General features: G+C 40.2%; 1 long non-coding RNA gene and 1 pseudogene across 2 annotated transcripts in view; both read left to right on the plus strand.

Annotated features, from left to right (window-relative positions):
• LOC107180293 overlaps window positions 1-9,577 on the plus strand; it is a 51,699-nt gene extending 42,122 nt beyond the window's left edge. For both annotated transcript variants that reach the window (XR_006209971.1, XR_006209970.1), the window contains exons 3-5: window positions 2,698-2,830; window positions 3,424-3,689; window positions 9,493-9,577. This is a non-coding gene — a long non-coding RNA (uncharacterized LOC107180293). The remainder of the gene's footprint in view (window positions 1-2,697; window positions 2,831-3,423; window positions 3,690-9,492) is intronic.
• Window positions 9,578-19,587: 10,010 nt separating this feature from the next.
• LOC102970931 lies at window positions 19,588-20,038 on the plus strand (annotated as a pseudogene).
• The last annotated feature ends 7,092 nt before the right edge of the window (window positions 20,039-27,130 follow it).

Genomic DNA, 27,130 nt, shown 5'->3' on the forward strand with positions numbered 1-27,130 from the left:
CTTCAGTCTATTCCCTATTCCTTTTCATTCTCATTTGCTCTGTAGTTTCTACCATATTTCACAAGCTACAAACAAAAGACCTTTCATAAAAGTAACTTCCTACTGTAACTTCTCCCCCCGAAATCTGCTGAGAAGACAAAAAACAATCACAAAAGAGATGAAAACACAAGCCAGGCTAGTTCCCCAAATCTTTAATAGGATACCAATATTGATATTAGGTGAAAAGTTTCCCCAAGGTCCTGGAAGTAACCCTTCACTCAAGGAAGGATGAGCCAGGGAGGGAGAGGGAACATTTCCATATCAAAGAGTGTGAGGTATGTAAACACCTGTTGTTTTTGTCTTCTCAGAGCAACAACACTCGCTACTCCAGGGAGCTGGTCTTCCCAGAGCCCATAGGATTCCCATGGGAATGATGATGGGGGTAGGCATTCCATCCAATCACGACTCCCCAGCCATGTTAACACAATGAGATTGGGCACTGACCCAAGCAAATCCAATCTTATTTATTTCAAGGGATTTGATATATGAAATATTGGGAAAGAGAGGGAGTCTCTCATTTTTATACCATGAATTATATGGTTATACATATGATTGGTACTACCAGGAGTCATATTTTCTACATAGAATGCATTTATTTGTATCAGAAGAGAATTAGGTCACATAGGGGAACAGAGAGAAAAAAAAAAGCAGAGACAAACATAACCTGAGAGGAAAAGTGGGAAATATAATCTTGATGACATCATTTAAACACCTGAATGCAGCTGTGACTAAACCCTTTGTTTGGGAGAGTGGATCCTAAGAGTAGGAAATGAGTGCTAACGTCCCCACCTCCACCCACTTCTGGCTCCAGGCTTGGTAAGTTGGTAAAAATGTCTTATTAAAGAAAGAGGGAAGTTACTGTGCACAAATACAAGGAAGGAGGGGATGAGGAGCAGAAGTGGAAAAAGAATAATGAGAGAAGAAGATGATCCAGTCCTGTGATAGGAACCCCTCCTTACAGCTTTTCAAATTTTAACCAGATTCAATGAAAGGTCATTAAATATCAACGTCAGTCCATTTCTGGGAGAAATTTAAAAAAAATTTTTTTAAAAAGGGTATGTAGTTTTGTATGCTCATAGTTTTGTATCTATGACATATGGAGAAAGAGAGATACAGGATTTAGTTGATATTGTGAAGTCTTTGATCTTTTATAGGTCCTGAAGTTGACTGGGAACTAAACCAGTTATTTAGATCTTCAAAGGGCCAAGAGGCCTTAGCTAACATCTGAATTATAGATATGAAAAGAAAGAGGAAGATTCAAGACACACATAATAAGTGTTCCTAGGGAAGAGAACCTATATATATATATATATATATATATATATATATTCACAGTTGGTAAAAGAAGATTCTCCTGAAAGAAGAAACCTAAATCTTCAGGTTAAAACAAGACATCAAGGAGTGGCTGAGTGGCTCGGTCAGTTGAGTGTCGGACTTCGGCTCAAGTCATGATCTCATGGTCCATGAGTTGGAGCCCCACATTGGGCTCACTGCTGTCAATGCAGAGCCCGCTTTGGATCTTCTGTCTTTCTCTCTCTGCCCCTCTCCTGCTTGCCCCGCATTTGCGCACGTGTGCGCCCTCTCTCTCAAAAATAAATAAGCATTAAAAAAGAAAACATCAAGAAAACAGTGATAAGATCAAGACAAGATCAAAAAGTGATCAAGGTCAAGACATCTCCTGATGAATTTCAAGTATGAAAAAAGTGTTACAAGCATCCAGGAATGACTTGTCACCTTTAAAGAAAAATAATATATATCAGGCAAGTCTTGGATGTCTATCCACAGAGACACTAGAAACAAGGTAATGGAGCAGTGTTGCAAAGAAAAAAATATGATACAGAATTCTTAGCCTAGCCAGGATATCTTCCAAATGTAAAGCCTTGAGAAACACAATCTTAAATATGTAAGAGCTTTGTAAATTTTAGTATTAATAAAATGTTTCTGAAAAATCTACTTAAAAATAACCCTGCTGGGGCGCCTGGGTGGCGCAGTCGGTTAAGCGTCCGACTTCAGCCAGGTCATGATCTCGCGGTCTGTGAGTTCGAGCCCCGCGTCAGGCTCTGGGCTGATGGCTCGGAGCCTGGAGCCTGCTTCCGATTCTGTGTCTCCCTCTCTCTCTGCCCCTCCCCCGTTCATGCTCTGTCTCTCTCTGTCCCAAAAATAAATAAAAAACGTTGAAAAAAAAATTAAAAAAAACACAAAAAACCCTGCTATCTGAGAGAATAATCAAATTTAGAATTTATAAGTTAAGAAGCTACAATGGAGATAGATTAGCAATAAATACTGTAGTCTACTAAACAGAATTAAATAATTTAAAACTGTGGTACCCATTGCTCCTGAATATTGTGATTATGGCTTCTGAAAGAAATATGTTTTTATTATTTTATTTTATTATTTTTAAAAATATTTATTTAAGTAATCTCTACACCAATGTGGGGCTCAAATTCATGACCTCGAGATCAAGAGTCGCACACACTTCTGATGGAATTAGTCAGGTGCCCCTGTTTTTATTATTTTACACAATGAAAATATAAGACTAATTTGGCAATAATAGATGGAGATAAAAAAAAAAATCCCAGAATATGCCAACTAAAAGCAAAACATTTGTAGCTGGTTCACGGTGATAGACTAAACAGACATGTTCCCCTTCCTCCCCAGGATCCTCTGAGAAGGTGGAAAAGAAGCCGAAAGACAATTCAATGGCAAGAGTGCTGGAAAGTGGAGAAAGAGCATAGACCACAAAGTTGGAAGTATTCATGGAAGACAGAAGAGTTTGCAGGGACAAAAAAAAGTAAGTAATACCACAACCCCAAATATCAGAAGTAAGAGAGATTTGTCCCTGGGGAAGCATCTGGAGAGGCTCTACGCTCAGAGACAAGAAATCTAGCACAGTGGGGACACCTGGGTGGCCCAGTCAATTAAGCAACCGCCTTCTGCTCAGGTCACAATCTCATGGTTCATGGGTTTGAGCCCCGCATTGGGGACTGTGCTGACAGTGCAGAGCCTGCTTCAGATCTTCTGTCTCCCTCTCTCTCTCTCCCCAAAATAAATAAACATTAAAAAAAAAATTAAAGGGGCGCCTGGGTGACTAGGTTGAGCGTCAGACTTCGGCTCAGGTCGTGATCTCAAGTTCCTGGGTTCAGGGCCCGTGTCGGACTCTGTGCTGACAGCTCAGAGCCTGGAACTTGCTTCAGATTCTGTGTCTCCCTCTCTCTCTGCCCCTCCTCTGCTTGCACTCTGTCTCTCTCTCTTTCAAATGTAAAATAAACATTAAAAAATTTGTTTTAATTAAAAAAACATCCAGCACACTTGGAGAGGGGGTGACATCAGGCCAGGTCTAGCCTTTGAGGGGACTGGCAGCTTCTATTTCCTTTCCTCTTGGAGCTCTTGGAACCCAGCTACCTCTCCGAACCCAGAAACCGCTCTGTAAAAAGCACAGGCCACGTGGGAAGGCCACCTGAAGGTGCTACAGTCAACAGACCCAGCTAAACTTCCAGCCCCCAGCAAGCGCCCGAGAGTGAGCCATCTGAATGACACAGCCCTCGGGAAAGCTCAGAAGAATCCGAGTCAGCTCACCTCTCACAGAGCAGAAGCCTGACCCAGCAGAGCCCAGTCAACCCACAGAATCACTGGAAATTGTACAACCGTATGTAAGTGTTGAAAATACTGATAATGAAAGAGAATACTATAATGAATACATATTGGGAGCTGAAAAGGGAAGGAGACTTAAAAGATATGGAAGGAATCAAGACGGCAATATACTTTAAAGTGTTAATTATAACCTCCAGAAAAACAAACCCAGAAAATCTTAAGTTATTTCTGGAAAGTGGGACTACGGGTAGGAAAAATTCAGAAAGTAGTTTATATTTTTTATTATACACTCTTCTTTGTTTTTCCTTTTTTTTCTTTTGCCATGTAAGTCTACTTCCTTATGATTATTATTTTTTAATTTTTTAAATGTCTTTATTTTATTGTTGAGAGAGACAGAGCACTAGTCGGGGAGTGGCAGAGGGCGGGGGGTGGGGGTGACACAGAATCTGAAGCAGGCTCTAGGCTCTGAGCTGTCTGTCTGCACAGAGCCTGACGCGGGGCTCGAATTCACAGACTGTGGGATCATGACCTGAGCTGAAGTCGGATGCTTAACTCACTGAGCCACGCAGGCGCCCCTACTTCCTTATTATTTTTAAGAAACCTAGTTAGAAAGTTATATTTAATGCATAAAAATAAAGGAAAGAAATAGAACAAAATAGTTTCTTCCTTTTAAAAATTTTATCAATTTATATTATTATATATAATAAATATAAATAAGTATAATATAAAAATATTTTAAAAATCAATTTATATGTATAAAGACTGATTAAGTGAAAATACAAAACCCAACCATCTGTACACTGAAAATAAAAGATGTCAGAAAGACTAAAAATGAAAGAAGGCAAAAGTGTAGTCAGCCAATTCAAGAAAAAGAAAGTAATAGCGAGATGTTTAATTTAAGGCAAAAAGAAATACGTAAGACAAAGAGGTTCACTTAATAATAATTAAAGATATTTATGCGCAATGAATAAGTAAACATCATGGAACTTTATACAACACATAAAGCATCAAAATATATGAAGCACAAACTTCAAGAGGTAGAATAAGAAGCAACAAAAATATAAAAACTGAACAATTAACACCCTTTTCTCAGATAGTATTAAGAAAAACTAAGATAAAAGAGGATAAAATAATGATTAAAAGGTTAAATAGGTATGTGTTAAAGACTATGAGGGGCACCTGGGTGGCTTAGTCAGTTAAGCATCTGACTCTTGGTTTCAGCTCAGGTCACAGTCTCGTGGTTTGTGACATCAAGAGCCCCATGTCGAGATCTGCACTGACACTGTGTGGCCTACTTGGGATTCTCTCTCTCCCTCTCTTTCCATCCCTCCCCGACTCATGCACGCACACGCGCTCTCTCTCAAAATATATAAATAAACATTTAAAAAAAAGATTATGAAAAAATAGAAGAAACTTTTCTTGCTCTTAACAAGAGTTTAGGGAAAGGGGCAAGGAGATGATAAACTTTGCATTTATACATCTTTAGTATATTGTCATACTTCATATAGCAAACATTTATACATTATTGTTGAAATATGAAAAACATCAAATAGAGAAAATTTAGAACAGTTTATAAACCTGGGTACATTTTCAAACACATTTTCTTTGAAAACATTAAGAAATTATTACTGTGGTTTACTGTAAATATTGCACAAAGAACACCTCAAAAATATCCCCAAAGAAGAGAGTATGGCCTGCTTTTTTCTTCTGACAGCAATGTAATTTAAAAAATGTAATAAAAAAGATAATTAGCAATAAAAGTGGGCAAAGCAAAGCTCAACAGATTGGAAATTTTATTATGATCAGTAGAAAAGAATAAAATAGTAGTAATAATGATAATATTGGAAATAGTAATAATACAGATCAAAACACATGAGGCAAAATATACCAAGAGGAAACTTCATGACCTCCAATGCCTTCATTCCTTATCAAGGAAAAGGAAGAATTTTTCAATAAGTAAACAACTAAAAAAGTGTTTAAAGAATGACAAGAATATTCCAAAGAAAGAATAGCAACGAAACAAATGAACTAGAAAACGTGTTACATAACTAACCAGTTCTTAGAACACAAGAACTAAACAAAACCTACCCCAGGAAGTGTAATAAAGGTACTTAGGCCATCATGGGAAAAATTGGAGAAAGCATAAATACACAGAAAACAAGGAAGGAGGAAAATCCAGACCGGCCCCACCATTCCACCCGCTAGTCTGTAACTCATGGTAAGGACTCCATTTCTTCAGGTGCTTCATTTGTGAGAGTTACAGTTCAGGAGACTCTGGAATTAACCCTTATAGATGAAAATGCTGAGCAGTGAGTGGAGAGTGAAACAATAGCCATATTGATATGAAGTCCTAGGGGCAGGATGTTTCTGTGGTAGTGCTTAAGATTAAGAGACACACAATAGTTAGTAAACTAAGAAAACCTGACTTCCAGCAACAGGTTTTGTTATGGAGAAAGACGAAATCCTCATCTGATTGGCTGTCCATCAACCAGCCGCTCAGGCACCTTTTGAAATGGTGGATGAAGCTACAATTGATGTGATCAGCAGTAGACAAGAGGCATCTGCTCAAAGTCAAACAGAAAACTGTGCTACTTCTTTATTCTGGAGTATGACGTCATTATCGTATTCTTATGTTGGGAAAATATGATTTAATTCAGCCACATCTTGGTAGGTTTTCCTGAACATCACTTTTATTTCTCTATAGGAGATAAATTATCTGGTATATGTGCATAAGCAAAGTGCATTTCTTTTGGTTTTCTTTCATTAAGTTCAATGGTCACAGTAGTAAAAATCAACAAGAAAAAGAATCCATTCTAAGAAAATGCTACTTTTTCCCATAAGTAGTGTGCTCATTCAACTTTTTATAATTTCATTAGGGTTAACAACAACAACATTTATATGCCTTTCTTCACAAAATAAAAATCAATGTTTTCTTTGTATCATTATTAAAACTAAGGTTTAATTCATAATCTTCTGTGTGTGTATATAGGTCTATGAAAGAAAAAAACACGTAAGGGAAATTGATTCTAGAATCTGGATAGTCGTTCCTACATATTATGGATCTTCATGTTCAAATACATTTCTAGTTTAAATTCCAAGTATTTTGGTTATTTAGAATTTAGAATTTTGGGGTACCTGCCCGGCTCAGTCGATAGAGCATGCAACTCTTGATCTTACGGTTATGAGTTCAAGCCTCATGTTGGGTGTAAAGATTACTTAAAAATAAAATCTAGGGGCGCCTGGGTGGCTCAGTCGGTTGAGCGGCCGACTTCGGCTCAGGTCATGATCTCACAGTCCGTGAGTTCGAGCCCCGCGTCGGGCTCTGTGCTGACAGCTCGGAGCCTGGAGCCTGTTTCGGATTCTGTGTCTCCCTCTCTCTGACCCTCCCCCATTCATGCTCTGTCTCTGTCTCAAAAATAAAAATAAACATTAAAAAAAATAATAAATTAAAAAAAAAATAAATAAAATCTAAAAAAAAATTATTTAAAATTTCATTAGTAATTATGTTAGAGTATTGGGCTCTGAAAATGTGCTCTATATACTTTCCACTCTTAAATTTTATCAATAGGTTCTTTCTTGCCTGATAATAAATTCCACTGACACTGGAAAGGTATCCATGTGAAAGGTATAACATTCAATATGCAGCTATTGGGGTGCCCAGGTGGCCCAGGTGGCTCAGTCTGTCAAGTGTCCAACTTCAGCTCAGGTCATGATCTCGCGGTTTGTGGGCTTGAGCCCTGCATTGGGCTCTGTGCTGACAGCTCAGAGCCTGGAGCTGCTTCGGATTCTGTGTGTGTGTGTCTCTCTCCCTGCCCCTCCCCAACTTGCACTCTGTCTTTCTCTCAAAAATAAATGGACATTAAAAAAAAATTTTTTTTAATGCAGCTATTAAGGTACTTTGTTCATTTTATTATTGTAGCCTCCATAATCTACCTTATTTGTTTCCTGTGTGATTTATGAAAGACTGAAAACATATTTTAAAATATCCTGTATGTCAATATTATATCTATTAATTTCTGTTTTGGTTATTATATATTTTGACACAATCTTATTCACAGTTCAAAGGAATATGAACTATAACCTTTATTAACATATTCGACAGTGGCTTCCTTTCAGGAGTAGAACTGGGTCCATGGCCAGAGCAAATGCAGAACTAAACTTTTAACTTTATAATATTCTGTATTATCTCTGCTTCCCAACCCTGTCCATGTTGTTTCTATTTTTCAAAGATAAAGAAATAGGCAAAATATAAAATAAAGTAAAATAAAACAGTCATTTGTATGTTAATGCTTTATACTTTTACCTCTACGCTGCATGATATTGGTATGATATTTCTTGCTTTATGTATTTATTCTTTGCATAGGATTGCCTGATAAATATTTGGCCATCTTACAGTTTATATCAGAAACTATAGGATCATCCAATGTTACAAAATTTGTTACTATAGGGGCCCCTGGGTGGCTCAGTCTGTTGAGAGTCTGACGTTGGCTCAGGTCATGATCTCGCAGTCGGTGAGTTCGAGCCCCACATCAGGCTTGCTGCTCTCAGCACTTAGTTGGTTCGGATCTTCTGTCCTCCTCTCTTTCTGTCCATCCCCTGCTCATATTCTCTCTCTCAAAAATAAATAAAACATTAAAAACAAATTTTTTAAAAAAGGAGAAAATTTGTTACTATAACATTATATTGTTAAACAAGGAGGCTGTCGGATTGAAGTGGCTCTTAAGCCCTGTGGCCTGCACAAGCAAACCAAAACCTAATCCTGGAAATACTTCAAGGTACAAAATTGAAACCTAAGGACAGCCAATCACAGTCAAGTAGGCTTTCCGATAGAACCAATCAATGATTTCCTTTCTTTGCCTTTGCACTCTATGTAATTCTTTCCCTGAGCTTCCTGATGGAGCGTCCCTAAATACTTCTTGTTTGGCACTGACAGATTTGAATTGATTTTTCCTCAAATGAACTCTTAAATTTTTTTATATACTTCAAGTCATCTTTTAACAATATTAATAAGTCCAGTAAGTCTTTTATATTTATTTTTGAGAGAGACAGAGACAAAGAGACAGTGTAAGTGGAGGAAGGGGCAGAGAGAGAGACAGAGACAGAATCTGAAGCAGGATCGACACTCAGAGCTGTCAGCACAGAGAGCGACCTGGGACTCAAATCCACAAACTGCGAGATCATGACCTGAGCTGAAGTGGGACATTTAATAGACTGAGCCTCCCAGATGCCCCTAATGTTTATTTATTTCTGAGAGTGAGCCAGGGAGGGGCAGAGAGAGAGGGAGACAGAGGAACTGAAGCAGGCTCAGCACTGACAGCAGAGAGCCCAATGCAGGGTCTGAACACACGAACTGTGAGATCATGACCTGTGCCCAAGTCAAATGCTTAACTGACTGGGCCACCCAGGCACCCCTATTCTTTATTTTTTTAAAAGAATGACCCCTATAGCTCTAAAAGAACCTTTTTTTTTTTTTTTTTTTTTAGTAGGCTCCACACCCAATGTGGGGCTTGAACTCACAATATTCAGGTCAGCGGTTGCATGCTGTACCCACGGAGCCAGCAAGGCACTCCTCCAATACATCTTTTTTTTTTTTTTTTTCCCAATATATCTTTTAAAAAGCAGTATATGCTAGAGGGCATTCAATACAATTCAGAAAACTAGGAAAAGAAAGACACTGTCTTAATCATGTTACCTTTACTCTTTTCTGTCACTTAATTTTAGGGTGTCCCTATTAATACCATAGAGTTGGAGATGGATGCTGTCTTCTGATTCAGTCTGGGAATCTTTATCTTTTCATAGGAAGTTTAACCTATTTATACTCATTGGTATAACTAATATGGCGATCTTTCTGGTTATTTTCAGGCGATTCAAACAAATCTGCATTTCTGTAAATGACAAAGCCGAAAGAGATATGGAGCCCTCCTTAACTCTCCAACTCTATTCAAGATAAAAGGTATAGACTTTTGCATTTCTTAAACAATGGGTTCCCTTACCTTTACTACTCTAATAATCCAGGGGGTTGTTACTTAAATATTTTTATATCATGTGTCTTTTCCTTCAATAGCTCCATGAATACAGGTACAAAAATTCTTCATAAAATATTAGCAAAGAGAATTCAACACTTAAGAAAAGGATAATATATCATCACAAAGATATGCAAGAGTGGCCTAACAGTCAAAAAATGAATCAGTGTAACTCACTGTATTAACAACAATGCAAAGAGGAAAAATACTGTATGAACATTTCAAAAAATGCAAAAAAGGGCACATGTTTGATCTTGTATTACAGTCCCACTAACACCTGAAGCTGTTTTTGTTTGTTTTTAGTCTATTTTCTCTCTGTTGTTCAGTTGGGTAATGTCTTTTTTTTTTTTTTTTAATGTTTATTTTTGAGAGAGAGAGAGAGCACAAGCAGGGGAGGGGCAGAGACAGAGGGGGACAAGAGGATCCAAAGCTGGCTCCACACTGACAGCAGATGAAGGGCTCAAACTTGTGAACTGTGAGATCATGATCTGAGCTAAAGTCAGCCACTTAACCGTCTGAGCCACCCAGGCACCCCCAGTTGGGTGATTTCTTTTGTTCTATCTTCAAGTTCACTGAGTGTTCAGCTCATTCCATCCTGCTATTGAGCCCTTCTGTGAGTTTTTTTTTCATTTTGGTTATTGTATATTTCAGCATTCCCCAGCTAAAATAACAATACAGGAAGGAAAAGATTGTAACCTGCAAGGACTAAAGGTATAGGATGGGAGCCAGACAACAGATATCCAGGAATGCTCACAATGGGGGAAACTTATAAAGGAGTTTTCACTACCTTAGCAAAAAAGCTGGGTCCGCTGCCAGTTTTTGGCACAGCAAAATGTCAAGGAGAAGTAAGATGATTCTGTCTATAGAAACTGAGAGGATCAGGACTCATAGGCACCAGGTAAGGTCCTATAGAATACGGGTATCATACGCAGAGCCGGGGAAATGTACACCTTTTATCTTGGGAAGTGATCCCAGTGGTGGGAGGCACTGAAAAGAGTGAAATAGGGTGACAACTGCATTTTCACTGTTCTGGGAAATTGGAGTTTAATCTTGCTGGAACGTCTTTGAGGAGCCATATATAATTCACCTCAGAATTGTTCACTGGAAGGATAGAAGAAGAGAATATTCATCAATAAGCTCCCCACCCCAACGTCCAAGGTTGTCCTGTGGCATGCTACGTCTCTGTACTTCCAACTTGCATGGGTTTCCCAATGGCCAGGCAGCAACTCGCTGGTGGCTGCAGATATTGAAGCACTTACGAGCAAAAATCATGATGTATTCATAATCCTGAAGATCCCTCTGGCCTTAAAATTCCATGACCCCAGTTGTGTCTTCCCACTGACCATCCAACCACACCAAATGGTAACCCAGGTCAAATGTTTGCACTTTAAAACAGTTTCCTTAGGAAATTTAAAACACGGAACTTACAATGATTCCTTTTCCAATGTATTTTTACCAAAAGAATAATCTCTGGGAAGAAAATCTAATGGTGTTACTTTTCTATTTCATGTAGTCAAAAATACCTAGAGTTTGAAGTACTAGAAAATAAGTTATGAGTCTGAATATAGACTCTTACCAGACTGGGTAACAGCAAAGACAATTTAAGCAAAAACACAAATAAATGAAACATATGGTAAGGACCCTTTTAATGCAATTTCCCCAAAACTTTTTATGTTGAATACTTTTAAACTTACAGAAAAGTTAGAAGAATATTTCTGTGTGTGTGTATGTGTGTGTGTGTTTAAGTAATTCCTACACCCAGTGTGGAGCTCAAACTTAATGCCATCAGTCAAGATCAAGAATCTGAGTGCTCTACGGCCTGTGCCAGCCAGGCGCCCGTCCAAAACCTGCAGGGATAGCTCAAAGATCTCCCTGGTACCCATTCCCTTGATTCACGAATGCCTAACATTTGGCCACTTCTGCTTCCTCTCTCTTTCTCTTTCTCCGTCTGTCTCTCTGGATCATTTCTCTGAATCATTTGAAAGTAACTCGCAGACATCACTGCACTATATTCCTAACCACTTAATCCCTAACTCCTAAGAAAAAGGACCTTTTCCTGCATATACCATGATCATATACAAGAAGTTTAACATTGGTATAATATTATCTAATAATCATTTATGATGAAAATATTCAAAATAACAGCAGTAGAGGAGGAGAAAATATCTTCTTCTACCCATCTTAGGTTCCCCAGCTGGGACCTAGTAAATTAGACTGGCCAAAGACAGATTAACAAAAGAAGAACAAAGAGAAATTTGTTAACATGTATGCTGCTCGTGTCTGCATGGGAGCACCTACCATGAGTAGTCCAGAAGGGTGATTAAAACTCAGGCTCATGTACCATCTTAGGCTAAAAAAAGGAAAAGTGGCTTTGGCTTTTGGGCGGGGAATGCAAGTTGTAAGAAGGTTACCTTAAACTATGGTAAACTAGGGTTGTTTAGTAAGGTTTGTGATGCAGATTTAGGTCAGCACTTTCTCCTTGGATAAGAATTGGAAGAGACTTCCTCTTCCTGCTATGGGAAGGGAGAGGCATCTTTACAAATGGAAATTTCCATTTCTTTTACAGAAGGAAAACTTGTGCCTCATTTTTCAAGCTTTTCCTGCCTCTGCTATTAGCTCAAAGGATCCACCCCAATATATGCCAACAGAGGCATATATTGGGGTGACAGAGTCACAGCCAAAAATCCTATTTCCCCAATTGTTCCAAAAACACTCTTTATAGATTTTTTTTTTCCTCTTTTTAATCCATGACCCAATCTAACATCATGTACTATTTTAATGGTCATGTAGCTTTTGTTTCCCTTAATCTTAGTGTACTGCCTTTTCCCCTCCTTTTTTTTTAGGTTTATTTATTTTGAGAGAGAGCCTACATGGTACACACACAAGTGGGGGAGGGGCAGAAAGTGAGAGGGAGAGAGAGAATCCAAAGTAAGGTACAACATGTAAAGAGTTCAGGCCTATTGTTTTATATGATGCATCAGAATTAAACTAAGATTAATCGCTTCAACTGAAGTGTTGGGTGTTCAGCATCTTTTAGTGGACTCCTATGTTTTTTTGACTTGTTCCCATTCACCTTTATTTGTTTTTTAAGTTTATTTATTTATGTTGACAGAGAGCACACAAGCATGAGCAGGGAAGGGGTGGGGGGGAAGGTGGGGAAGAATCCCAAGCAGGCTCCTCATTGTCAGCTCCGAGCCCATAGCTGGAAGTAGGGCTTGATCCCACTAACCAGGAGATGGTGACCTGAGCCGAAATCAAGAGTTGGTCACTTAACCAACTGAGCCACCTGGCGACCCTACACGCACTAAAGTGTTTAAAAAACACTTTCTTAATTGCTGCTCCAATAAGATGACAGTGATCCAGGCCCACCTTTTGCTTTTCCTACTCCAAACCTGAAGTCAACCAGGGAATCCATCCCTTTCAGAGGGAACAGATTTTGGATTACTGTGTTTTAATGTATGGCATTTGTATGCTGCAAAAAAAAAAAAAAAGTAGTTCTGGATAGGCTGGAGAACTGTGATGATTTATCTCATGATCTACTTTCTCCAGCAGGTATCAATTACATTATAGTTGCTAATTATGGAAATAATCTCTAACAATTGGTTTTAAAAAAGATTAGCGTCAGCCCTGTTAAATTAATTAAACAAGGAGGCCATTAGACTGAGGTGGCTTTAATGCCTTAGTGGCCTACTTAAGCAAACAAAACTAACACCTGAAATACCTAAGGTTAAGACATCAAAAACTTAAAGACAACCAATCACAAACAGCCAACTAGGCTTTAAGCTGTAGCCAATCAAATAATTTCCTTACTTTGCTTCTGTCTTTATAAAAGTCTTGTCCCAGCTCCTGTGGGTGAAAAACTCCTAAGAACTCCCAGTTTGGCACTGTCTGATTCAAATCCGTTTTTGCTCAAATAAACTTAAAATTTTTAGTATGCTTCAGTTTATCTCTTAACAGCCTTAACGTCGCCTCTGTAACTTTGACAAAATACTTGCTCACGGGATTGATATAGATTATTCAAAGTTATGAGATTCAGAGGACATGTTTAAAAAACAGTTTGTATTCTGGGGTGCTTGAGTGGCTCATTTGGTTAAGTGTCCAACTTTGGTGCAGGCCATGATCTCAAGATTTGTGAGTTCAAGTTCCACATTGGACTCTGCTGTCAGCACACAGCCTGCTTTGGATCCTCTATCTCCCTCTTTCTGCCTTCTTCCCTTTCCCTCTCAAAAATGAATAAGCGTTAAAAAAAACCTTTTTTTTAACGCTTATTCATTTTTGAGAGACGGAGACAGAGCATGAGTGGGGTAGGGGCTGAGAGCGAGGGAGACACAGAATCTGAGGTAGGCTACAGGCTCTGAGCTGTCAGCACAGAGCCCGATGTGGGGCTGGAACTAATGGACTGTGAGATCATGACCTGAGCTGAAGTCGGAGGCTTAACTGAGCCACCCAGGTGCCCCTCAAAAATAAATAAACATTTAAAAATTTTTTAAAAAATAATTTGTATTCCAAATGAATGATCTTATTTTATGATCTTGAAATTTTCTTCTAAGTCAATGTTACATGATTTTGCAGTGAATGGCAGTGACCCCTACTGGGATTGGTCATGTAATCATTCACTTAATTGAATGATTCATTGACTATGACACTTAGGACAATTATTTCTGCTACATTATGATATTGTCTGTGTAATGCAGTGACTGAGCTGTACCTAATGCATGAGAAATCCCTGAGTGCTGAGTCATGAGAGCAACTGAACTGTACAAACTCTTGCTTGTACATGATTTTAGTAGTCTGAATATTTAAGGAGTTAACAATAATGTTTCAGACATTTGCCCATTTACCCAGTTTATTTTTGTCTTTCTTGGGGAAGGGGGATGGGAAGCTATTGATATCTTAATGCATGGAGGGATTAGGAGAACACTCTACTTTAATGACACCATTGCTGGATACACATATGGCCTCTTTTCAGTCTGAAAACTTTTTAAGCTTTTTAGAAGATTTGTCTCTGTTAGAGATACTGATGAATCTAAAATCCCCCTCTTTTAAAATCCACTTACACTCGAAAAGGGTATGTTTTTGTTTGTTTTACGTAAAATAAACATAAAATTTATGATGTTAACCACTTTTAGTTGTGCAGTTCGGTGGCATTAAGGGCATTCACACTGTGGTGCAAAGAAGAAGGTGTGGCTTTAAGTGGTGGTCTTTGCTTGTTCGGATTCTGTCAGTCACAGGGGGAAGACTGCTTGAACATGCTTTATTATGGTTTACATACAGCAAAGACAGGAGTCCAGGTACATAGCATCCCATCCTAATTGGTAGGTACTACTTTAATGTGAACAAATACTACATATAAAATAAGGAAACTTTATTTTTATTTATTTATTTATTTATTTATTTATTTTATTTAAAAAAATTTTTTTTAACGCTTATTTATTTTTGAGACAGAGAGAGACAGAGCATGAACGGGGGAGGGTCAGAGAGAGGGAGACACAGAATCTGAAACAGGCTCCAGGCTCTGAGCTGTCAGCACAGAGCCCGATGCGGGGCTTGAACTCACTGACCGCGAGATCATGACCTGAGCCAAAGTCGGCCGCTTAACTGACTGAGCCACCCAGGCGCCCCAAAATAAGGAAACTTTAAATAGAAATAACTTTTAATTGTATAAACCAATGTAGAAATAGACAACAAAATCTTTTTGAATCTAATACATAAATGGATAAATGATATAAACAATTCATGAAATATAATAGTAATCCTAGAAACATGAATAACAAAAGAGCAAAAACTTTTGTGCTTTTTTTTTTTAACATTTGTTTATTTTTGAGCGCGAGCGGGGGAGGGGCAGAGAGACAGGGAGACACAGAATCGGAAGCAGGCTCCAGGCTCTGAGCTGTCAGCACAGAGCCCGATGTGGGGCTCAAACTCACGAACTGTGAGATCATGACCTGAGCTGCAGTCAGACACTTAACCAGCTGAGCTACCTAGGCACCCCAACTTTTGTACTTAATTATATGTCAAGCACTGTTTCGACCAAGAAGCACTTCATTTCTATTAAGTTACTTAATCATCATAACAACCCTATGAAGTAGACACTTGTGTATCAGAGAAGCTGTGTGGTGTTAAGAACATTGCTACTGGAACCAGAATTCATAACCTGGGCTTCAATTCTGGTCTGCTATTTACTTGCTATGTGGTCCTGGGAGAGTTCCTTCACCTCTCTGTGCCTTAGTTTCATTTTTAGAAAAATGGGGACTGTGCCAATCATAGTACCTACCTTACAGGATTGTTGGGAAGATTAAATAAATCGCTATTTATAAAACACTTGAAAACGTGAACCGGATCTGTCTGATTTCAAAGCTCTTAACCACTCCACTATGCACTATGCTGTTCTACTCGCTCAGTGCACAAATATTTACTGAAAGCAATGCTAGGCACCATGCTAGGTGCTAGGAAAGCCCCAAATCTTTCCCATCCTAAAACTTACAATAGGAAAACTTGTTCAGCCTCAACATACTCAAAAAATAAAAACAAAAACTGTTCACTGCTAAAAGCCAGTATCGACATGAGTTTACTGAGGTAATATTCTCATGTACAATAAAGGAATATGAACTTAGCACAGTTATTTTAGCAAAAAATCCAGACAATGGTATTTAAAGTCATAAAAATATTTGCATCATTTATTCCATGAACCTCAAAGCAAAAATCCAAAATGTAAAACCATATTTACAGAGGTGTTTGTTATAGTATCATTTATTAAAGGAAAAGAAGAAAAACCCAGAGAGTTTATCAACAGGGAAATTAAAAAAAAAATTTTGTTTTTACGATTATTTATTTTTGAGAGACAGAGCACTAGTGGGGGAGGGGCAGAGAGAGAGAGGGCAAGACACAGAATCCAAAGCAGGGTCCAGGCTCTGAGCTGTCAGCACAGAGCCCAATGCGGGGCTTGAACTCACAAACCATGAGATCACGACCTGAGCCAAAGTCAGATGCCTAACCAATTGAGCCACCCAGGCGCCCCCAACAGGGAAATTTTAAATAAATTATAATGCAAGCCACTTATAGCGGTGTCATGCAGTATAAGAAAATTCAACAGAATAATTGTGGCAGGCAGAATAGTGATTCCCCAAAGACATCCATATCCTATCCCCAGAATCTCTGACTATGATAGGTTACACATGACAAGAGGGAATGAAGGTGGCTAATCAGATGACTTTAAAATCGGGAGATTGTTTCGGATTATCCACATGAGCCTAATGGAATCACGTGAGTTCTTAAAAATGGAAGAGGGGGGCAGAAGGGTCAGTGTCAGAGATATGTTGTGAGAAATATTTGATCCGTGTAGCTGGCTTTGAAAATGGAAAAAGGGGCCATCAACCAAGGAATGTGCCCAAGGAATGTGGGCAGCCTCTAGAAGCTAGAAAAGGCAAGGAATTAAATTGTCCCCTAGAGCTTCCAAAAAGGAATGTAGCCCTGCCAACCTTTTGATTTTAGCCCAGTGAGACCCATTTTGGACTTCAGACCTCCAGAACTGTAAGATAATGCATTTGTGTTTTTTTAAGCTACAAAATTTGTGGCAATTTGTTACAATAGCAGTGAGAAATTAATATAAAAATCTTGGGTGAGAAGGCATCTAAAGTTTGCTCTGTGCTCCTAGGCTGCACCCCAACTGCCTTTTCAAAGGCAGTGCCATCATCCTTGATCTAAGCCATGAGCTTTAACAGAGGCTTGGAAGAGGGGAAATGGGGGGTGGAGGTATGGCGGGCTCCTGGCCTCCAACTGAATTTTCTGATAAACCCTCCAGTTTCCTTCCTTTAAGATAACTATCCTTAATTTGACAGATCGTTTGGCTTTTCAAATTCTGGCAGGCTTCAGACAACCAAATATGCAATTTTGGATTTCCTCCTGGAAACAAAAAGGACATCTGTAAGGAAAGCTATATGATTTCTTCCCCCTTTCTTTTCAGATGGCCCTCCTTCAGTTAAATCTGTCTTACCGTAGCCCCTTTCCAAAGGCTAAAGATGTATCTAACAGCTGGAATTTTTCCTACCAATGTCACAAATGCTGCAGTCCCAGTATACAAAAATCCCAGTTTAACCAATAGTTCTCCTACTGTGAGCCAGGGATGCCCAACTTCCCAGGAGAGACCAGTGGCACCCTCCAGCCTACCCCCAAACCCACCCAATTCCATATGTAAGATCTGTTGCCTGACACTCTATTCCCTAATGCCAAATTCTTTATAGATTAGGATTCAACTAAAAACGTATGTTAACATACAGGGGCGCCTGGCGGGCCCAGTTGGAAGGACATGGGACTCTTGACCTTGGGGTGTAGAAATTACTTAAATAAAAACTTAAAAAAAATAGAAATAAAAATTAAAACATATATTAATTCAAACTATCTTTAAAAAGACAAAAAGAACCTATCTTAAAGGACTTTGATAATAATAGAGGTGACATTACAAATCAGTATGAGGAAGGTGCCTTCAATAGGATATTGATTTTTAATAAATAGCATTTCTAATAAATCCTGCTAAAACAACTGATTAGCCACATGGAAATTTTAAAAAACAAAAGTAAGGCCTTACCTCATAAGCATATGCAAAAAGTGAATTCCAGGTGAACTAAAAACCTAAATGTAAAAAGAAACATTTTTATTTATTTATATATTTTAAGATTTTGTTTTTGGGGTGCCTGGGTGGCTCAGTTGGTTAAGCGTCCGACTTTGGCTCGGGTCATGATCTCATGGTTCGTGGGTTTGAGCCCTGTGCTGGGCTCTGTGCTGATAGCTCAGAGCCTGGACCCTACTTTGGATTCTGTGTCTCCCTTTCTCTCTCTGCTCCTCTCCAACTCACACTGTCTCTCTCTCTCAAAAATAAATAAACATTAAAAAGAAAAAAAAAAGATTTTATTTTTAAATGATCTCTAGACCCAATGTGGGGCTGGAACTCACAACACCAAGATCAAGAGTCACATGCTGTACCACTGAGCCAACCAGGCATCACAAAAAGAAAAACTGAAAAATTTTTGAATTTAAAAATAGAGAAGAATTTCTTACTTAAGATATAAAAAATCATAAACTTTCAGAAAAGAGTGATACATTTAATTACATTAAAAATCTTCATTCCAGGGGTGCCTGGGTGGCTCAGTCGGTTAAGCATCCGACTTCAGCTCAGGTCATGATCTCACGGTCCGTGAGTTCGAGCCCTGCATTGGGCTCTGGGCTGATGGCTCAGAGCCTGGAGCCTGCTTCGGATTCTGTGTCTCCCTCTCTCTCTGCCCCTCCCCCGTTCATGCTCTGTCTCTCTCTGTCTCAAAAATAAATAAACGTTAAAAAAATTAAAAAAATAAAGTAAAATAAAAATCTTCATTCTGTTCAACAAAAAGATATATATATATCTTTTATTATTAATTAATTAATTTATTAATTTATTAAGCAGCAGGCAAAAGTTTTTTAGAGTATTTACAGAGAGAGGACATTCAAAAGTGAATGCCCCTTATTTTTTCAAAACTTTTTAAAAGTTTATTTATTTTGAGACAGAGAGAGGGAGGGAGGGTTAGAGATGGAGAGAGAGACTCCCAAGCAGACTCTGCACTGTCAGTGTGGAGCCGGATGCAGGGCTTGAATCAACACACTGTGAGATCATGACCTGAGACGAAATCAAGAATCAGACACTTAACCAACTGAGCCACCCAGGCGCCCCTAAAAATAAATATTTTGAAAGTAAAAAAATTAAATGAGTCACACATGAGATAAGATCAATTCAATATATTTAGCTAACAAAGAATCAGTACACAGAATACATTGAGAAACAAATCTCAGAAATTAACCAGAAAAATACAAATAATGCCACAGAAAATTGAACAAAAGCCATCAATGAAGAATTCGCAGATGGGAATGGACGGTGGCCAGCTGGGGACCCAGCTGCCCCAGTGCAATGGCTGATGAGCTAACTGAAGAACAGATTACTGACGTCAAGAAGCCTTCTCCCAATTTGACAAAGATGATCACGGCACCATCGCAACAAAGGAACTTGGAACTCGGAACAGTCAAGAGGTCACTGAGTCAGAACCCGACAGAAGCTGAATTGCAGGATGTGATCAACAAAGCGGACGTTGACAATAATGGCACCATTGACTTCCCAGAATTTTTGACTGCGATGGCTAGGAAGATGAAAGACACAGACAATAAAGAAGGAATCGTGAGGCATTCTGAGTCTGACAAGGATGGCCCTGGTTACCTCAGGGTGCAGAACTACATTTTGTCATGACACACTGGGGAGAAAAACTAACAGATGAAGAAGTAGATGAAATGATCAAGAAGCACCTACTGATGGAGATGGATAAGCCGACTATGAAGAATTCATACAGATGATGACCGCAGAATGAAGACCTACTTTGAACTTTTTTCTAAGATTTCATTTTTAAGTAATCTCTATACCCAACGTGGGGCTCGAACTTATAATCCTGAGATCGAGAGTCACATGCCTTACCAACTGAGCCAGCGAGGCACCCCCTACTTTCCATTTTTCCCCCTTTCTAGAAGAATCAAATAGAATCTTTTACTTACATCTTGCAAAAAAAAAAAAAAATTTACTCATTCTATTTCTATATGCCAAACTGCACGTCAAAAGTACCTTCTGTTCCACACACAAAACCTGCATATATTGGTTGGTGGTTTTGTTCCCTAGAGATTGAGCTACACGTCAGTTTCACAGTATAAATACTTGTACTACCTTAATGAGAAGGAAGCACTTAGTGGACTCCTTGCAGTTCCATTGGCCAAGGACTGACACACTGTTCGGGCTGCCCAGTTTTTCATGCATGTAGCTTGACAATTGAGCCCAGTCAGGCATTTGTGTTAAAAAATGAAAAAACAAATTCAAGGCCTATTTAAATGGGATCTAGTTCAATTTGTTACTATAAATTGTCATAGCTGGGGGCACCTGGGTGGCTCAGTTGATTAAGCATCCGACTCTTGGGGTTGGCTCAGTTTATGATCTCATGGTTCATGGGTTCTAGCCCTGTGTCGGGTTCTGTGCTGACAGCGTGGAGCCTGCTTGGGATTCTCTCTCTCCCTCTCTCTCTGCCCCTCCCCTGCTTTCTCTCTCTCTCTCTCAAAATAAATAAACATTTAAAAAAATTATAAATTGTCATAGCTCGTTACCTGCAAAAAACCCACTTATTTATAAATAGTTTCCCTCAGGACGTTGTGCAGAAAAATGGGTGCAGGATAAACTGTGTAGACAGAGTAGGATGGTTCTCTGGCCCTTCTGTGTGCCCTGACTCATGGTGACAGTGACACACCCTGGTGGCATGCTGTATGTGTCGGGTTTAGCATTGTCTGAATTATACTAGAGTGAAATGGGTGTCAGGTTATCACCATTCACAAAAATTTTTAAAAAGAAACCTTTACCAAAGGAGCATCTTCTGACCCTTTATTTTTTTTAATCCTTTCTTTCTTTCCTTTTTTTTTTTCCTGGGCGGGGGGGGCAAGTGAGTGAGGGGCAGAGAGAGAGAATCCCATGCAGGCTCTGCACTGCCAGCATGGAGGTGTGGATCTCAAAGTGGGGCATGAGGTCACTCGAAGTGGGGCTCGATCTCACTCAGTGCAGGGTGTGAACTCACGATGAACTCTGAAATCATGACCTGAGGGAAAGTCAGATGCTTAACAGACTGACCCACCCAGGTGCCCCTGACTCTGTTTTTTAAAACCTTCTGAACCATGACTGGGAGCCAGCAGAGAAGGCTGGGGGTTGTGGACATCAGCACAACCATCAACATTGCTGTTTAAGAAATTACAATTTACATCCATTCCAAATTGCAAATTCTAGTCTCCCCCTCCGATCCCCCTGCAATAAAAGGACTATTAACTTAAAACAAACAAAAGAATTCACAGATGAGGAAACCCACATGCCTGATAAACATGAAAAGATTCTCACCCTCATGATAATAAGAGAAATGCAAATTTGAAACACAAAATCCCTGGGCACCTGGATGGCTCCGTTGGTTAAGCCTCCAACTTCGGCTCAGGTCATGATCTCACAGTTCGTGAGTTCGAGCCCCATGTAGGGCTCTGTGCTGATAACCTGGAGCCTGCTTCAGATTCTGTGTCTCCCTCTCTCTGCCATTCCCCACCCCTCCACCCCCCCCGCCACTCACAATCTGTCTCTCTCTCAAAAATAAATAAACATTTTTTTTTAAGTTTTTATTTATTTTTGCGACAGAGAGAGACAGAACATGGGCAGAGGAGGGCCAGAGAGAGAGGGAGACACAGAATCGGAAGCAGGCTCCAGGCTCTGAGCTGTCAGCCCAGAGCCCGACGCGGGGCTTGAACTCACGAGCTGTGAGATCATGACCTGAGCCAAAGTCAGACGCTTAACCGACAAGCCACCCAGGCGCCCCAATAAATAAACATTTGAAAAGATAATAAAAAAAAATCCACAAGATCCTAGTTTATGCTCATGAATTAGCAAAAGTTTTGGTTCTGACAATACCAAGTGTTGGTGAGGGTATGGAGCCGCTAGAACTCTCATCGACCCTCGATGGGGGTCCAGCTTTTTTAAGACCAGAGTTTGGTAGGAGGGGGCTGGGTTGAGGATGGGCATCGCCTATGGCAGGAACAGTGATTCTTAACTTAGCTCAGGCTGGTTTCCCTCAGCAGAGTGACATGAATGATGGCAGAAACTGAGGTTTTGTGCTTCCATTTTAAAGTCAAATGGTAGGAAATAGTACCAAGAACAGTAATGAGACCGACTGTCTATAAATGTAAAGGCAAACTCTGCTTGGCCCTGCTTCAGTCACAGGCTTTCTTTAGGTATGTTCCCCAGGACACGGGGCTACTGTTATCAGCTCAGGCAGAGTCATGTACCGGCTTCTGTGTTGTTTTTTAAAAAATGTTTATTCATTTATTTTGAGAGAGAGAGACACGTGCATGCATGTGCAGAGGAGGGCAGAGAGAGAGGGAGAGAAGGAATCCCAAGCAGGCTCTCCACTGTCAGCACAGAGCCCAATGCAGGACTCAATCCCACGAATCGTGAGATCATGACCTGAGTCATAATCAGGAGTAAAACACTTAACCAACTGAACCACCCAGGTGGTTCAAACCACCCAGGCTCCTTTGACCAGACAGGGCTAGGGCCTTATGTGATGTGTGACAGTTACATCCATACCATCCAGAATCAGGGAGAGGTAGGCTCCCAGAAGGAAAGGAAGGTTTGGGGCAAATTCAAACTCAAATTCAAAACACAGATGTTCATTATAGCATCAAACTAAACATTCTGTTTTGTGATCTTTCTTCCTTTACCCACAATTACTAATATCACATAAACGTTTCTCAGGAAGGGATTTATTTTTAATTTTTTTTTTAAACTGAGCTTGTCAAGAAGGAAAAAGTTTTCCTCTACCCTCTTAGCTTCAGGTACTAGAGGCCTGTGAAGTAAACCAAAAAAAAAGGCAGGTTAACGGGGAAAAGACATACATTTTAATTAATATTCACATGCATGGGAGTTCACAGAAAAGCAGTGAAACTCCAAGAACTGGTTAGACTCGGGATTTATATTCCCTTTTAAGGAAGGAAAGAAGCTTTAGGCTGCAAGGGATGATAAATCATGGGAAAGTGACCAGCAAATATATGGGACAAATAATGGAAGATACTGGTTATTTTTAGTAAGGTGTGTTTATGCAAACTCCTCTCAGTGCCAGCCCCTCATCTATAGTGATAAGAGTCACTCTCTTTCTGGTGAAAGGGAGGGGAGACACCTTCACAATGGGAAATTTATGCCCTGCTTTTAAGCAAATAAGAAGAGGGCCAGAAACCTTCATGCATCTGTTGATTCTCAGCTGCCTTTAGCTAAAAATAATCCTTATGCCAAAGTGACATATTTTGGGGTGGCATATTCTGATCCCCATCAAGGTACAATTTACAGACAGGAATATTCACCGTTTCTGGTATTTAGTTCTAAGAGTTTTGACAAACAAATTCGCTGGTAACCAACACCACAACCAAGATAGAGAAAGTTTCACCACACCCCTCCCGCCACCCATGTCACTTTAGCGACATGACCCAAATCTCAAAGAATCAGCAGATCCAGCCTCATGGTCCCCCTTTATGGGCGGGATACCCTGACTGGAGCACCTCCCCACTCCTGGGGTCACCTGGGTGTGGGGACCGAAGGGCCCTCAGAATGATCACGCCCAGTGAAAAGAGAGGGTTCCTTCAAACGCAGGAATACTGTACAGAGGAAAGTTATAGCTTCCGTGACAGTCTCCAAGCAAACAGACTTTATGTAAGTAAACTCATGTGAACTTGAGCAGGGCCCTTCTAATCTCTGGGCCAGATTTTCTCACTGGCAAAAGAATGATCAGAAGTCTACACTCGCTTTAAGGGGTATGTCTCTAACATGCATAAATCCTTAAATCTGACAGCCTTTGTGAACTCAGCCTCAGCGAACCCTCCATGCCTGTGTCTTCTTCCCAAAATGCCCACCACTCCTTCATTGAGGAGTTATAATTAGAAGAATAAATAATTTTTATGTTAATCATTTGGAGGCCAGATACGATAAGGAGGCATCCTAAAAGGTGAATTTTATGATCAATATCTGGTGTCCAACAGCCCACTGCCGAGGACCCGTAGCTTGGGAATCACGTACCCCGCTCAGCAGGCAGGCGGAAGGAGCCCGGGGTAACATCTGTGCTGGGGGAGGCGCACCGCCGCGCACATAGGACCCTCCCCCCAGCTTCATGGTGGCCCTGAGCCCAGCCTGCACTCCCCCCACCCCAGAAGATGGCAGTGATTCAGGAGTTCTATGCCTGGCACCCAGCGTTCTGAGGTGTTGGGCAGTGAGTCTTTACCGCGTGCAGACCGAGAGCACAGGCAGCAACAGGAAAGCCCCGTAAGAAAATTTAATTGCCACGTGTCCCTAGATTCAGAAGACACTCATCTGCAGCTCTCTCCCAGGGGAGTCGCTTCTGTACCAAACTCATCGGTTGACTTTTGAATTTTTGTTTCAGAGGCTGACCTTTTACTTTTTATTTATTTTTTAATGTTAATGTTTATTTATTTTTGAGAGAGAGAGAGAGAGAGAGAGAGCGCGCACCAGTGAGCAGAGGGGCAGAGAGAGAGGGAGACACAGAATCTGAAGCAGGCTCCAGGCTCTGAGCTGTCAGCACAGAGCCAGGAGCCAAAGTCAGATACTTAACCAACTGAACCACACAGGCGTCCCTAATTTTTATTTTTTTAAATGTGTATTTATCTATTTTGAGAGAAAGAGAGAGAGAGTATGTGTGTGAGTGGGGGAAGGGCAGAGAGAGAGGGAGAGAGTGAATCCCAAGCGGGCTCTGCACTGTCAGCACAACACAAAGCAGGGCTTAAATCCCCAAACCGTGAGATCATGACCTGAGCTGGAATCAAGAGTTGGATGCTTAAGCCACTAAGCCATCCACCTGCCGGGGAGGCTGACCTTTAATAGCCTTGTCTGTGGTTCTCAAGAAGCTGGTGCTAAACACGAGTAAGACAATCTTCTCCCCAGAAGTGAGAGAGAAAGACATCTCAACCGTGGCTCTTCTGCCGTAGGCTGTAATGGAAAGTCAGGTGGCCAGGTGTAATGGCCACCTGGGAGGGAAAGATTTCCCTCTATATGGGACATCAGAAAGTACGCTCCATTTTTTTTTTAATTTTTTTTAAATGTTTATTTATTTTTGAGACAGAGAGAGACAGAGCATGAGTGGGGGAGGGGCAGAGAGAGAGGGAGACACAGGATCAGAAGCAGGCTCCGGGCTCTGAGCCATCAGCCCAGAGCCCGACACGGGGCTCGAACTCACGAACCGTGAGATCGTGACCTGAGCTGAAGTCGGACGCTCAACCGACTGAGCCACCCAGGCGCCCCTATGCTCCATTAAAGGTAGAGACTTGAGGGGCACCTGGGTGGCTCAGTTGGTTGAGCATCCACTCACTTGATTTCAGCTCAGGTCATGATCTCATGTTTGTGAGAGCAAGCCCCACGTTGGACTTGGTGCTGACAGTATGGAGCCTGTTTGGGATTCTCTCTTTTCCTCTCTCTTTGGCCCTGCCTGGCTCACATGTGCATTCTCTCTCTCTCTCTCTCTCTCAAAAATAAATAAATAAATGTAAAAGTAGATAGAGACTTGATCTGTTTGTTTTGTTTAGGAGCTTGAGGTTTCCCCAGCTCCTTAAGACAGTGCCCAACATGTGGGAGAGATCTGACAAAAAACTGAACAAAACAAGTGGTATCTGACTTGACTCTTGACCAGTGAGGACTGTTCCAGGCAGGATCAGCATTTGCAAAGGCACAACACGATGAAGACCTTTGGAATTTGCTGCTTTTAAGATGTCTGATGTACTTCCCTCGTTCTTAGCCCCAAACGCAAACCTGTGTTGGGAGAAAATCCCATGTTTAAAATGTGATCTCTGGTGGTAGTTTGGACTACAGAATGAATTCTTCAGGAAGTTAGTAAAACTGATTCTTGGAATGAATAACTGTTCTGAAATACTCTCTGATTTAGACCTCAAATACTTCTTGCTTTCTGCCTGTCAGATGCATGGTACCATTGTAATTCTTCACTCCCACTGAAGTGTAGGTGTGGCCATATGACTTACTTTGCCCTCCCAAAATGTAAAAGGGCATAATGGATACTCTAAGAGTCCCTACTCTGCTCAGTAGATGTGTAGCATAAGCAAGAAATGAGCCTTTGTGTTATAAGCCATCACACATCCTCACATTCCATTGGTGAATCTTCACTGAAGCCCTGTGAGGAAGGTGCCGTTCCAATTTCCAAATAAGGAAAATGAGGCTTACTCATAGCCAACATGCCTCTGGACCTGTGTTCTCCACTGTGACAGCCACCAGCCACATGTAGCTTCTGAGTACTTGAAATGTGGCTGGTCCAAATTGAGATGTACTAACCAGATTCAAAATGTAAGTGTGAAATACATACCAGATTCAAAAATGCTATGAAATAAAGAATGGGAAATATTGCATTAGTAGTTTATGTTGAGTACATGATGAATTAATATTTTGTTATTTATTTATTTTTAAGATTTTTCATTTTCAAGTAATCTCCATACCCAACTTGGGGCTGAAACTCACAACCCCAAGATCAAGAGTCACATGCTTCACCAAATGAGCCATCCAGACATCCTGATGAAATATTTTAGACACATTGGGTTAAATAAAATATGTTATTAAAATTAGCTTCACCTGTTTATTTTTACTTTTTTCCTCCAATTTTTTATTTAAATTCCAGCTAGTTAACACACATTGCAATGTTAGTTTCATTTTTATTTTTGCTTTTTAAAAATAGGATTACTTAAAAAAAATAAAACTACATAGGTAGCCTGTGTGAGCAGCTTGCACTATATTTCTTTTGGATCCCGCTGGTTCATAGGTTACAGATTGAGGAAGCAGAGACTGGAGGCCCTAAATCTAGGGCTCTCTCTGGTCTACAATCCTTTCCCCTCTG

This window comes from Panthera tigris, chromosome D3 (assembly GCF_018350195.1).
Source record: "Panthera tigris isolate Pti1 chromosome D3, P.tigris_Pti1_mat1.1, whole genome shotgun sequence".
Lineage (NCBI taxonomy): Eukaryota > Metazoa > Chordata > Mammalia > Carnivora > Felidae > Panthera > Panthera tigris.